The 10308-nt window shown below is 35.2% G+C and overlaps 1 long non-coding RNA gene across 1 annotated transcript; it reads right to left on the minus strand.

Moving 5' to 3' along the window:
- Nucleotides 1-4324: 4324 nt before the first annotated feature.
- On the minus strand, nucleotides 4325-6167 carry LOC107062980 (uncharacterized). The gene is made up of 3 exons (XR_001475009.1): nucleotides 5617-6167; nucleotides 4792-4855; nucleotides 4325-4553 (listed from the first exon to the last, which is right to left on the minus strand). It is a non-coding gene; the product is annotated as an uncharacterized lncRNA (long non-coding RNA).
- Between the last annotated feature and the right edge of the window lie 4141 nt (nucleotides 6168-10308).

Here is a 10308-nt window from a genome sequence, read left to right on the forward strand (position 1 = left end):
TGCTCCAAACTTTGTTATTCCAAGAGATCTTCTCCAGTTTCTCTACAATCTGCTCAAAAGTACACTCACCATATGAACCTCCAACAATAGTATCAAGCACTGCCTTACTGTTGTCATCCTGACCTCGGTAGAAATATTCCTTCAGCGACTCATTATCAATACGATGATTCGGAACACCATGTATGAAAGCAGTGAACCTGTCCCAAGAACTACTCACGGACTCTCTAGGTAGTGCTACAAAATTGTTGAGTTTATCTTTGTGGTTCAGCTTCTTGGACAGTAGAAATAATCTTGCTAGGAACGCATCAGTCAATTGTTCCCTTGTATAGATTAAGTTATAAGGAAGCTCATTAAACCACACAGCAGCATCGCTGGTCATTGATAGAGGGACTACTCGAAATCCAATGACATCCACGTCCAAGTCCGGTCGACCCACACAACTTTTGCAAACACTCCTTAGCTTGGTTACATGCGCATGTGGATCCTTCGTGGCCAGACTAGCAAAGAACCCCCTCACTGTGAGCATCTGCATCAAACTGCTAGTCACCACAAATGTATTCCCCGAAGGTAGAGGGGGTAGAACAAGAGGTCCATCTGATTTAGCAGCATTAAAGTAGACCCTATAGTTATCATGCAGTCTTGGCCCTGGTTGATCTTGTATCCTCACTATATCTCTCAATAGATTCTCAGCTTGAATCTGATTATTCTCATCACCAACCCTCGGAAGCTGCAACCCAACACCATCACCTACATCTCGTCCGATAGGATTAGCTGGCACTCCTTGATTATTCATTCTCCGCAAAGTTCTGGATCGTAGGGAGTAAGTGGTTCTCCTTCACTCCGTGTACTTGGCATACTCAAGTATTGAACTTTAGTCAAATATTTCCTAATTTTACTCTTTTCTTTTGTTCTAGTCTCTCTCAGGTTTTGATACGCTCAAATTACAGCTCCCTAAAGAAGTATAAGCGATCGTTATCATGTAAAGAACCCAACTTGAAGGTTGGGATCGATCCCTCGAGGAATATGGTTTATAATTAAACTTAACTTACGATTATATTCGTTTAGTCAACGTAATTCTGAAACAAGTAATTAAAGGGGGGGAATTGTGAAAGAAATTCTGAAAATTATGTGAATGATTAGTGAGCAAGATTCAAACTTTAGGTGTTATCAAAATGAGAAAGTAACTAGGGTGTACGTGTTCCCCATAAGCTCATAACGCGGTAATCCTAGTAATAGCAATCCTTTCCTAGTATATTACATGCAAAGTGATAAGTTAGGTATCTCTAATTCCTTGGTCCGACAACTAGATAATTTCACCCCACACCTTTGTCTGGCTACGTGTGTATAATTTACTACCCCTTGTCGTTACCTCATATTAGACATCACATCGATGTATGGTTTAGTTTTCACCCTCGCACCAATCGACATTAGACTATTAGATAGTATCACACTAAATTATATTGATAATTCTTTTCTTACTCACTACCTCCTTGGTCCGGCAAGTAGCAAAAAGGCAAGTTCTAACGCGTGCACTCATTAAAAAGACTTCTAAATGAAAGAATTATCAATACATGCAATAACACTATTCAAGAATTACTTAATTACTATTCATTCTTTGTCAATCGCTTATGGTTCCCACAACCCTAGTTGTGGATTTAGTTACCCAAAATAGCAAGAACAAAATTCAATTTTTTAGCTGAAGAAATCATGAACTTACGTAATAAGTAGAAGAAACCCATAATCTCAACTTGAATTTCAAATTAAAAATCTTCAAAACGAACCTAGGAAATCAATAATTTTTAAAGTTGCAAGTTAATCTCCAAAGCCAATAACTAGGACTAAAATAATAAGGTCTAACCTCCAAAAACGAGGTTTACATGCCCTATTTATAGAAAAACAAGTCCTAAATAAAAAGGAAAAAAAATAAGGAAATAATGTTTCGGCACGCGTCTTCGATATACGACACTTACCTACAGACAGTGGATTGATCTACGACTCGTAGGTCCCTTCTGTGACTCAGGACTTAGCTGTTTTTTGAACTTCAACAATTGACACCTCCTAGCTTCAATCGACGGATCAACAGTACGGTCCGTAGATCAGTCTACGGTCCGTAGATCATCCTCCGTAGCTCCATACTTAGAATCTTCCAAAATTAGGTACTGGAACCCCTCTCAGTCGCATTTGACGGATCAACAGTACGATCCATAGATCAATCTACGGTCCGTTGTTTGCAACCGTTGTTCAACACTTGGTCAAGAATTCCCTGATCTTCCTCCATGCCTTGCTAGTCCATCTACGATCATCATCTACAGAACGTGAATGGACCTATGGTCCATCAATCACATCCGTAGATGGGCTTTTCTGCATATTATTCAACTTTGTCTCTCAGTTTTCGCGTCTGAACATATTTCCTGCTAACATAATAAAAATACATAAAAAACCAATGCAAAATGGCTCTAGACACATAAACAACTCTTAAGTGAAATGTATTAAAAATACCATAAACTCACGGTATATCAATAATGTATGTTACACTTATTGGGATAGCCACGTGATCCTACCAGTACACTTTGGTTGTGTACCGATACTGCACTTGCTCTTTCTTTGTTGATTACAGGGCATCTTCATGTGGCTATTGATAGACTTCAGTTAGGTGACTATTGTCGCCCCCAATTTTTCTAAAAAATGAGTTTCGACCTAACAACTTCTTTTTGGCTTTTGGGTGATTTGAAGAGTCCTCACCTAACGAATTAAGGCGCGTTAGGACACCTATCTAACCTAGCTAAATCTAACTAAGGTCAACAAACCAGAGATCAGGGTAAGGGTTCAAGTTACCTCGAGGGGAAGGTGTTAGGCATCCCTCAAGATCCACAAATGTGGGTCTCGGCCGTATCTCATGCAATTTATGTGGGGGTTACAAATAGAAATTAAGGTCACTTCAGTATTTAGGTTATTTAACTTAAACATGCTTACAAAGAGATAAATGACATTTAACAATTAAGGTTACTTCAGTTATTTTTTATTTAATTAATTAAGCATGCAAAACTAGGTGATATAATATTAAACAATTAAATGCACTTTAGTTATTTTAATTAATTAGTTAAACATGCAATACTAAGTGATAACATAATAACAAATAAATATTAAACAGTTAGTAAAGAGATAAGCGAGAAGACAGAAATTGCACAAGTAAATAGACAAATAATTTTATATATTTATTTAAGCTACCCCAGACAATTATAATTATAAACAAATAAAGGGACAAAAGGAAAGGGAGACTCTGAAGGACATTACGGATCAGCGCTCGGCTTCTATATAGGGACAAACAAAATAAATGTTTGTCATTTACGGCTCGAGGCAATGTAATCATCTCCATAGGGCCTAAACTACCCCTACCCCACCTTTCGCATGCATTTCATCTCTAAAAGGTGCCTAGCGTCCCCACTTAAGGTCCAAGAGTCATTGGACTACTATTAGGATGGATTTAGACCAAAATAAAATATATGCTTCTAAATAAGCCCCCTAGACACCAAGCGAAACACATTAGACAACACTTAGCACATAAAGTCTCATGTTGACCTCTAAGTTTTAATTAACATGCTTGCAAACAACACATAATTAGTGAAGGTCTCATGCTAAGTGTGTGCATACAAGCATAACAATATTATAATAATTTATTGATTAATTTCAGAGATGCAGAAAATTACGATAAGTTGCAGAATTTATTTAATTAAACTGATCTCAGTAACCAAATCATTATTACTGCAGAAAATTTGATTAATAAACCTATAAGCATGATTTCTAAATGATTAACATGCAAATTTGTTAGAACTTGGTCAGTTAACTGACAGGATCAAGTTATTAAACAGCTGAATTACTTAGACTAATTAATTAACAAGGCAAACATTTAAAACAATTCAGATTTTAGTTAATTATTATCATACTGATTTAACTCTTAAACATGCAGAAAATATTTAATCATTAACATTGCAGAAACTAATTATGTGTGTTAATTTTAATTAGTTATAATCAAGCTGAAGTAGTTAATTAAATTATCTTAAATGGCAGTAAACAAGTAATCATGATGCAGAAATTATTAAATAGTGAGCAACAAATATCTATAACATATTTATTTCAATTTTGGACATGTTGAAAATTATTAGAAGCCTATAGACATGCTATCTAAGTGATTAACAAGTATAAGACAATTAGCTGAAATAATAAATATGCTGAAATCTAGATCTGTTTAAAATAGGTTATTTAATTAACATGTTTTTTTTTTATTATTATTTATAAAAATACAAATTATATATATATGGATAAATTTAGCAATCACAAATAATGAAGTATATAAATAAAATAATTAGCATGGAATCCCCCTCCCCCTTACACAATTCCCCCAAATTATTTCATATATGGAGAGAGTTAGAGTTACAAAAAAAATATTACAAAACCATAATAGCAAATACAAATATTATAGCTAAAAACAAAAGAAATCTTGTCCCAATGACCCATCCCAGGCAACTCTTCAAACTCCCGAAACTAAATTCAGCCTGCTAAACCAAAGTGAAAGAGTGAATGGATAGTACAACAAACTAATTATAAAATAGCTCAGAGCATACACACCAAATTTGAACAAACAATTCATTCAAGCAAAATATAATATCACACATAATAAGGGAGAAGAAAACTGACCTGGATGCTTCCTTTTATTTATTAATACCCAATTTTGGACTTAAGATAACTAAGATGATGCAGAACATAAATTAAACATGTATAAAGGTTACTAACCAGTTATGCAGTAAAAGAAAACAACAATGAAGATCCATACTTAATCCAATTACCGACCCGTACACTGCAAAATAGCAAGTAGAGAGGAACTTTAATGTTTATCGGAAAACTTAATTTTTTTTAAGAGTAGAAAGAAGTATTTTTTTAGTCTTTTTTTTTTTGAGTGTAAGCCAATGTCTGAATGTGAGAGTATTTTATAATTAAGGGAGGGGTTCTATTTATATAGTAGAAGAGGGACACATATAAGGGAAATAAATATTTTAAGGAATCAATTAATATAATATTTTCCTTATTTCAAAGGATAGCCAAATCAGATTTTAATTAATTTATTATTTTACCAAATAAAGGTAAATTTGCCCGCTTTAGTTGAGGTAACTATACTTAGTCGATCAAAAATATCAATTTAAAACAATGCTATATTAAGGAAGGAATAATCATACCACAATTTTACCAAAAATTGTACAAGATATACTAGGCAAGTTTAAACCAGAGCAACAAAGAAAGAGGAAACATTAATCAATTAAGGGCAATCATCACATCCATGTCGATCACAATCGGCAAATGGACAACTAATCCAGTTAACTAAGGAAATAATCAAACAATTAGATCAAATCTCCCATCAAGAACCACTAAATTAGCTTCAAGAATCACTAAAAAAAAAGGGGAAATAAGCAAGCACAAACCTTTAATTTTAAGCAAAATTTTAATACAAATTTAATCACATATCGCATTAATATGAATAAACCTCAACAGTATAACAATTTGAAACATGCTATAAACCACTCCAAAGGACTAAACTATAATTGTGTATCGTAGATTCAATACCTGGACGAATCTGTTGAGATCCGTCCTAAACCAACCAAAATATCGAGCTCTGAGTGAACTCTATTATCATATTTTATGTTGCTTGTTTGCTGAGTCGCTGGCCGGAGCTATCGTTCGAATGGAGTTTCGCTGGTTGGTATTGTTGTTGTCATCCTCGGAGAAGCGGGCGACTAGTGGCCCTGCTGATTTCACCGGTGGTCCTCACCGGAAAGAGGACAGAGAGGAGGCACCGAATTGGCCGCCTACAACTGCTGGTTCTCGTGCTGCCTCCGTCGGAATCGCTAATCTGAGCAGCGAGGGAAGAGGAAGGAGGAGAAAGAGGAACGATGGGGAAAGGGGAAGAAGGAAGACGAGGGGTCCCCGACGATTGGGGTCGATCGGTGGCTCGTCTGGTTGCTGCGGGAGCTGCTGGTTTAGCGACCACTTGCCGGTCGGAGTTTAAAATTGTTATTTTTGTCGGTTAGTGCGCATGGCTGCTCTCGCCGCAGCAAAATGGAGAGGATCCAAAAGGGTCTGCAACGCTGATTAGAGAAGGAGAAAGAAGAAGAATAAATTAGGGTTTGGGGTCTTTTTTTATTAAAATAGGAAAGACATAGGATATTTAATCTAGACCATTGATTCATGTTAAGATGAGGGGCTGGGATTTAAAGGATGATATCGACGGCCATGATTAAAAGGCTTGGTGATTTGGAATTGAATTAAATAGGCTAGAATTGGAATCGATACTTGGTTATAATTGAAATGAAAGTTTGAACTAGAGTGGCTAGAATTGAAATGAATTAAAATAGAATAGGTTAAAATTTAAATGATTTGGAGGAAAATTTAGGAATTGCTATCCAATTAATAAAATACTATATATTTTAAAATATTTCCATATATATTATACACATCTCAGTTTCTTAAAACATTTAAATAAGTAATTATTTCGAGTTTAACTATCGATAAATATAATAATAATTTAATAATAATTACAATAATTTTTATAAATCCAGCTTACTAAAATATATAATCTTTAGACAAAATCGACTAAAATCTTGAACTCGAAATAGTTTTTTAAAATACGTATTTAATTGAATAGCATTCTCAAAAAGGGTTAAAGGTTGGTCAAAATTAGGTGTCAACAACTATTGAGCGTGACCGGATTCAAGGGTGAGCCAGTTCTTACGGGTTGCCGTGGATCTTTCTTGTTTAAGTCCACTCTTTTCGGTCTCACACTATTTCTTAATGGTGTTGTTTAGTTTTGGGGTTGTATCCCTTGTTTTTAGAATTGTCGTTAGTATAGATTTGGTACATTGACTTTTAGGTTCTAGGTATTCAATTCCGCATTTGTTTAGTTAATTAACTTGCTTCCGTAACTTAATTGTCTTAGTTTTGGTTTAGTTTCTTAGTAGTGGTTCTCCCATCGGATGGTTAGTGTGGGTGCCAATCACGACGGTCTGGGTCGTGACAACGCCTTATAGGTATATGCATTAATAAAGTAAAAAAGTTAAGTATAAACTTTAGGTGGTCTAATCTTTAGATGGTGGTATTAATATCCATATGAGATTCAACCATCAAAGAAAAGACTTGATAAATGGTAAATTATCTAAAAGCTTAGGAGATGTACCTGAAGATGGTTGTGACAAATTTGAGAAAAAGAAGGTAAACTCAATAGCTTCAGTAGTATTGGAACAAGATTATACACACCTGAATCAAATCCAACAAGCCAAATATAAAGAAACAAATCTATCAACACAAGAATGAAATACGAAAAACTAAGAAGATCTCCTTACCTGAGCTTAGAAGAAGATGGAGACTCACAATCGTGTTGCGCCAATCCAGCTCCGACCAACCATAGCCCAGATCTCTTCATCTCAAGAACGACTCACCCACCACAGGAGAAGATTAGTGTGGACAAGCGGCAATGACAAAAAAGAAGGAGAAGAGAGGAGAGGTCAGTCAAGAAACCCTTCGAGAACCTTATAGACTTTTCTTTTATTAATTGTAGTGCTTTTTATTATTGAGATGGGCTGGGTTTGATCCATTTCTTTGACTCTAACCATATTTTTTTAAGGACCCGATTTTGGATCTAAAAAAAAGAGTATCGTTCTCCGAATGATTTTTGATATTGAACTGATCCACGAGATTTGAGCTATTTTTTTAATTCGGAAACGTTTAATTTTGACTAACTTGATCTTATATGCATGTTTTTGTTACAATTTTGTCTTCCATTCATGATTTATGACAAGCCATTTGATGGACGCGATAGGGACAAAGAAACTATAAAGAAATGTAAGAAACTGAAATATTATAGAAGTCTTGCCATGTAAAAATCAATTATGTGAGCTACATATATAGATAAGAAATAATAAAAGCACTTTGGGAACCTTTCAAAACTCCTTAATATTATTTGTTTGCAATTCTCAAAAATTCTATGTAACTTTTCAGGTGAGTAACACATACATTGTATATTAAAACATCAAAAGGAATTTTTAAAAAAAATCATTTATACATTAATTGGAAAATGGAAGACCTAAATTGAATTATCACGAATGTACCTTTTTCTCTTATTGTATTCATACAATGAATGCACATACAATGAATGCATGCCTTTTTCTCTTTTTGTATTCATACAATGAATGTAAGAATTATAACTCATGCAATAACTCAGCGGAAGACTTAAACATAAGAAATAGTCTCAAAACATAACTCATGCAATAACTTCAAAGATAATAACTTAGCCAAAATGGCAACTCAAGTCTTAACTTATTCAATTGAAAACGGAAAGACTAAAGGACTATAACTACTCATCTATGAAGCCTCTAAACAATGAGGGATGTCGGGATAAGACCCCCGATCATCTTAACAACTGAAATACTAGAAAACTAAGTAAAAAGATTCCTCCGGAAAGCAAAGAGGCTCACCAACTGACTCTGAGTGCTCAACTGCATCAACGAGGTGCTGGATGTTGATCATGGTTATCTGTGTCTGCATCATAAAATGATGCAGGACAAATGACATCAGTACATTGAATGTACGAGTATGCGGGGGAATACTAAAACAAAACATAATCTTGAAAAGAATCTAAAAGGAACACTTACCTTGGTTTTTAAAATAGTAGAAAACAGCTGAGTTTGTTAAAGAAATGCGATAACAACTCAATTTACTCATATAATAAAGTAATATAATACTGTAGGAGTTTCTCTAACCGACAACCATCACTATGAGCCTAAGTGATGATACAACGTCTTGCCCACGCTGCCAGAACTGTACTATACTTTGTTGTCATATAGAACGCCTTAACTAAGTGGATCCACTAGACTATGCTAAAAAGCAGTTAACGAATCATCTAAAGAGTATGATCCTTTTCTACCCATGATGGTTACATGGTTTATGGAGACTTGAGTTATTATGAACTCGCGTCCCCATATCGGTGCTCAATACTACTCCCAAAATATACTTAACTCATATGTTTTTAAAAACAAAAACTCTTTCTTTGGTTTGAGATAATTACTCAAAACTTAGCTTAAAAAATCTCTTGGAAATCAGTGTTTCCCTTCTTGCTCAATTGTGAAAACATTTTTAACTCTTGGGAATACGTAGTTCCCGTATAATATTTGAAGAATTGAACTTTACTCTTACTCATTACTCAACTCAAAGCTTAAGTTTTACAACAAAGTTAAAATATTTGTTAAAGACTTTTTGAAAACTTTATGAACTTTTCTTGACTTAACTCTTTGCCTCTTGACTTGACTCTTAACTTTCCTTGAAATGAATTATAGATTCAAGGTTCATGATCTCATGTTTATGGGTTATTTCATGATGTTTATACGTACCTTAGAGTATTGGAATCAACTAGAAAATATAGGTACGTAGCTAAGGAACTAGTATGGAAAGGTGGGGGATGAATGGGAAGAACTAGCGTCCCTGGCGCTCTGAGAGGCGTGGGGATCCAGCCCTTGAATTTAAGGGGAAGGGTTGGGGCGATCTGGCTGGCGTAGCACCCCAGAGCCCAAATTTCAAAGACCCTTTTGGGGCACTCTGGCTGGGGCGGCGCCCCAGGCCCATGCCAAGGAGACCTCCGACTTTTCTTCTTTGTTTTTCAACTCTAAACCCCCTAATTCAACTTAGTTCTTTCCCCTAAACACTTAGGATAAACTATACCCTCAATATATGCAATATTCAACTCCAAATCACATCTAAATACATGAATCAACCTCAAGAAACTTCAACAACAAGAAAGATTTCAAACGAATTAATATCAAGAACTCATAGGATTTGCTTTAAAAACAATACAACTTCGCTGAATTGAATCATGATTGGCGTGTGGGTGAACTAACCCAACGATATGTGATCTCACACACCTCGTAGGGATCACCCCTTCACGAAATCCACAAGCGATTCTTGAAGAACTTAATGAATCTTGAACTTTCTCCTCTTTTCTCTTTTCTCCAAGCCCTAGCGTGAATTTCCAATGGACTAAACTGATCTAATTTTGATTAGACCCCAAATTAACTCCTAAAAATGAATTAAAATAATTGGGTATGGAAAAGACCAAAATACCCTTCCAATATCCGGATTAGACTTCCTTATTTGAATAGCCCAACTTCAAATGAGCATATCTCACTCATACGAACTCGGAATCGTGCAAACTCGGCGGCGTTGGAAAGCTAATTCCAAGATCTTTTCTACGGTATCTATATGCACACCTAA

The sequence above is a fragment of the Solanum tuberosum genome, unplaced genomic scaffold, assembly GCF_000226075.1.
Source record: "Solanum tuberosum cultivar DM 1-3 516 R44 unplaced genomic scaffold, SolTub_3.0 scf00278, whole genome shotgun sequence".
Lineage (NCBI taxonomy): Eukaryota > Viridiplantae > Streptophyta > Magnoliopsida > Solanales > Solanaceae > Solanum > Solanum tuberosum.